The sequence below is a fragment of the Oncorhynchus keta genome, unplaced genomic scaffold (assembly GCF_023373465.1).
Source record: "Oncorhynchus keta strain PuntledgeMale-10-30-2019 unplaced genomic scaffold, Oket_V2 Un_contig_11013_pilon_pilon, whole genome shotgun sequence".
Classification (NCBI taxonomy): Eukaryota; Metazoa; Chordata; class Actinopteri; order Salmoniformes; family Salmonidae; genus Oncorhynchus; species Oncorhynchus keta.
The window spans coordinates 1-4,494 of record NW_026277288.1 but is presented as its reverse complement, the minus strand read 5'-3'; the positions used below and the strand labels follow the sequence as shown (position 1 = coordinate 4,494).

General features: G+C 44.4%; 2 long non-coding RNA genes across 3 annotated transcripts; one reads left to right on the top strand and one right to left on the bottom strand.

Moving 5' to 3' along the window:
- The first annotated feature begins 1,089 nt into the window (after positions 1-1,089).
- LOC127917240 (uncharacterized) lies at positions 1,090-4,255 on the top strand. The gene is made up of 5 exons (XR_008097027.1): positions 1,090-1,227; positions 1,784-2,200; positions 2,338-2,476; positions 3,307-3,862; positions 4,001-4,255. It is a non-coding gene; the product is annotated as an uncharacterized LOC127917240 (long non-coding RNA).
- Positions 1,457-4,413, bottom strand: LOC127917239 (uncharacterized). Of its 2 annotated transcripts, none has more exons than XR_008097026.1 (4): positions 4,260-4,413; positions 3,288-3,983; positions 2,320-2,596; positions 1,457-1,628 (listed from the first exon to the last, which is right to left on the bottom strand). It is a non-coding gene; the product is annotated as an uncharacterized LOC127917239 (long non-coding RNA). The 2 variants fall into 2 exon arrangements; XR_008097025.1 differs by having other exon boundaries at positions 3,427-3,983.
- Between the last annotated feature and the right edge of the window lie 81 nt (positions 4,414-4,494).

Genomic DNA, 4,494 nt, shown 5'->3' with positions numbered 1-4,494 from the left:
GTGTATTGTGTAATTGATGTGTATATAGATGTGTATTGTGTAATTGATGTGTATATAGATGTGTATTGTGTAATTGATGTGTATATAAATGTGTATTTGGTAATTGATGTGAAAATAGATGTGTATTGTGTAATTGATGTGTATATAGATGTGTATTGTGTAATTGATGTGTATATAGATGTGTATCTGTAATTGATGTCTATTGATGTGTTTGACAGGCCGTCATTGTAAAATAATAATGGTGGTTGCATGAACCACACCTGTATAAGTAAAGGTTAAATAAATCCATTACATGTATCAATCTGTGACCCTACAATCCAGCCTCAGTCAGTGGAGTCTGGAGCTCTTTCCACCACTGCTCTAACACAGTCAGTGTCTATTGTCCACAGTATGACAAACACAGCAGCATGTCAGTCTGAACTTCCACTACATAGAGGAAAAGGAGACGTTCCCTCTTTCTCTGTGTCGGCCTTGTTATTATCCACATCCTGTTGTTATTGTGGGTGTGTATAAAACCCCTCCACTCAGTGTAAAGGTGTCAGCAGCATGTCAGTCTGAACTTCCACTACATAGAGGAAAAGGAGACGTTCCCTCTTTCTCTGTGTCGGCCTTGTTATTATCCACATCCTGTTGTTATTGTGGGTGTGTATAAAACCCCTCCACTCAGTGTAAAGGTGTCAGCAGCATGTCAGTCTGAACTTCCACTACATAGAGGAAAAGGAGACGTTCCCTCTTTCTCTGTGTCGGCCTTGTTATTATCCACATCCTGTTGTTATTGTGGGTGTGTATAAAACCCTCCACTCAGTGTAAAGGTGTCAGCAGCATGTCAGTCTGAACTTCCACTACATAGAGGAAAAGGAGACGTTCCTCTTTCTCTGTGTCGGCCTTGTTATTATCCACATCCTGTTGTTATTGTGGGTGTGTATAAAACCCCTCCACTCAGTGTAAAGGTGTCAGCAGCATGTCAGTCTGAACTTCCACTACATAGAGGAAAAGGAGACGTTCCCTCTTTCTCTGTGTCGGCCTTGTTATTATCCACATCCTGTTGTTATTGTGGGTGTGTATAAAACCCTCCACTCAGTGTAAAGGTGTCAGCAGCATGTCAGTCTGAACTTCCACTACATAGAGGAAAAGGAGACGTTCCCTCTTTCTCTGTGTCGGCCTTGTTATTATCCACATCCTGTTGTTATTGTGGGTGTGTATAAAACCCCTCCACTCAGTGTAAAGGTGTCAGCAGCATGTCAGTCTGAACTTCCACTACATAGAGGAAAAGGAGACGTTCCCCTCTTTCTCTGTGTCGGCCTTGTTATTATCCACATCCTGTTGTTATTGTGGGTGTGTGTAAAACCCCTCCACTCCAGTGTAAAGGTGTCAGCAGCATGTCAGTCTGAACTTCCACTACATAGAGGAAAAGGAGACGCTCCCTCTTTCTCTGTGTCGGCCTTGTTATTATCCACATCCTGTTGTTATTGTGGGTGTGTGTAAAACCCCTCCACTCAGTGTAAAGGTGTCAGCAGCATGTCAGTCTGAACTTCCACTACATAGAGGAAAAGGAGACGTTCCCTCTTTCTCTGTGTCGGCCTTGTTATTATCCACATCCTGTTGTTATTGTGGGTGTGTATAAAACCCTCCACTCAGTGTAAAGGTGTCAGCAGCATGTCAGTCTGAACTTCCACTACATAGAGGAAAAGGAGACGTTCCCTCTTTCTCTGTGTCGGCCTTGTTATTATCCACATCCTGTTGTTATTGTGGGTGTGTGTAAAACCCTCCACTCAGTGTAAAGGTGTCAGCAGCATGTCAGTCTGAACTTCCACTACATAGAGGAAAAGGAGACGTTCCCTCTTTCTCTGTGTCGGCCTTGTTATTATCCACATCCTGTTGTTATTGTGGGTGTGTATAAAACCCCTCCACTCAGTGTAAAGGTGTCAGCAGCATGTCAGTCTGAACTTCCACTACATAGAGGAAAAGGAGACGTTCCCTCTTTCTCTGTGTCGGCCTTGTTATTATCCACATCCTGTTGTTATTGTGGGTGTGTATAAAACCCCTCCACTCAGTGTAAAGGTGTCAGCAGCATGTCAGTCTGAACTTCCACTACATAGAGGAAAAGGAGACGTTCCCTCTTTCTCTGTGTCGGCCTTGTTATTATCCACATCCTGTTGTTATTGTGGGTGTGTATAAAACCCCTCCACTCAGTGTAAAGGTGTCAGCAGCATGTCAGTCTGAACTTCCACTACATAGAGGAAAAGGAGACGTTCCCTCTTCTCTGTGTCGGCCTTGTTATTATCCACATCCTGTTGTTATTGTGGGTGTGTATAAAACCCTCCACTCAGTGTAAAGGTGTCAGCAGCATGTCAGTCTGAACTTCCACTACATAGAGGAAAAGGAGACGTTCCCTCTTTCTCTGTGTCGGCCTTGTTATTATCCAGATCCTGTTGTTATTGTGGGTGTGTATAAAACCCCTCCACTCAGTGTAAAGGTGTCAGCAGCATGTCAGTCTGAACTTCCACTACATAGAGGAAAAGGAGACGTTCCCTCTTTCTCTGTGTCGGCCTTGTTATTATCCAGATCCTGTTGTTATTGTGGGTGTGTATAAAACCTCTCCACTCAGTGTAAAGGTGTCAGCAGCATGTCAGTCTGAACTTCCACTACATAGAGGAAAAGGAGACGTTCCCTCTTTCTCTGTGTCGGCCTTGTTATTATCCACATCCTGTTGTTATTGTGGGTGTGTGTAAAACCCCTCCACTCAGTGTAAAGGTGTCAGCAGCATGTCAGTCTGAACTTCCACTACATAGAGGAAAAGGAGACGTTCCCTCTTTCTCTGTGTCGGCCTTGTTATTATCCACATCCTGTTGTTATTGTGGGTGTGTGTAAAACCCCTCCACTCAGTGTAAAGGTGTCAGCAGCATGTCAGTCTGAACTTCCACTACATAGAGGAAAAGGAGACGTTCCCTCTTTCTCTGTGTCGGCCTTGTTATTATCCACATCCTGTTGTTATTGTGGGTGTGTATAAACCCCTCCACTCAGTGTAAAGGTGTCAGCAGCATGTCAGTCTGAACTTCCACTACATAGAGGAAAAGGAGACGTTCCTCTTTCTCTGTGTCGGCCTTGTTATTATCCACATCCTGTTGTTATTGTGGGTGTGTATAAAACCCTCCACTCAGTGTAAAGGTGTCAGCAGCATGTCAGTCTGAACTTCCACTACATAGAGGAAAAGGAGACGTTCCCTCTTTCTCTGTGTCGGCCTTGTTATTATCCACATCCTGTTGTTATTGTGGGTGTGTATAAACCCCTCCACTCAGTGTAAAGGTGTCAGCAGCATGTCAGTCTGAACTTCCACTACATAGAGGAAAAGGAGACGTTCCCTCTTTCTCTGTGTCGGCCTTGTTATTATCCACATCCTGTTGTTATTGTGGGTGTGTATAAAACCCCTCCACTCAGTGTAAAGGTGTCAGCAGCATGTCAGTCTGAACTTCCACTACATAGAGGAAAAGGAGACGTTCCCTCTTTCTCTGTGTCGGCCTTGTTATTATCCACATCCTGTTGTTATTGTGGGTGTGTATAAAACCCCTCCACTCAGTGTAAAGGTGTCAGCAGCATGTCAGTCTGAACTTCCACTACATAGAGGAAAAGGAGACGTTCCCTCTTTCTCTGTGTCGGCCTTGTTATTATCCAGATCCTGTTGTTATTGTGGGTGTGTATAAAACCCCTCCACTCAGTGTAAAGGTGTCAGCAGCATGTCAGTCTGAACTTCCACTACATAGAGGAAAAGGAGACGTTCCCTCTTTCTCTGTGTCGGCCTTGTTATTATCCAGATCCTGTTGTTATTGTGGGTGTGTATAAAACCCCTCCACTCAGTGTAAAGGTGTCAGCAGCATGTCAGTCTGAACTTCCACTACATAGAGGAAAAGGAGACGTTCCCTCTTTCTCTGTGTCGGCCTTGTTATTATCCAGATCCTGTTGTTATTGTGGGTGTGTATAAAACCCTCCACTCAGTGTAAAGGTGTCAGCAGCATGTCAGTCTGAACTTCCACTACATAGAGGAAAAGGAGACGTTCCCTCTTTCTCTGTGTCGGCCTTGTTATTATCCACATCCTGTTGTTATTGTGGGTGTGTATAAAACCCCTCCACTCAGTGTAAAGGTGTCAGCAGCATGTCAGTCTGAACTTCCACTACATAGAGGAAAAGGAGACGTTCCCTCTTTCTCTGTGTCGGCCTTGTTATTATCCACATCCTGTTGTTATTGTGGGTGTGTATAAAACCCTCCACTCAGTGTAAAGGTGTCAGCAGCATGTCAGTCTGAACTTCCACTACATAGAGGAAAAGGAGACGTTCCCTCTTTCTCTGTGTCGGCCTTGTTATTATCCACATCCTGTTGTTATTGTGGGTGTGTGTAAAACCCCTCCACTCAGTGTAAAGGTGTCAGCAGCATGTCAGTCTGAACTTCCACTACATGAGGAAAAGGAGACGCTCCTTTCTCTGTGTCGGCCTTGTTAT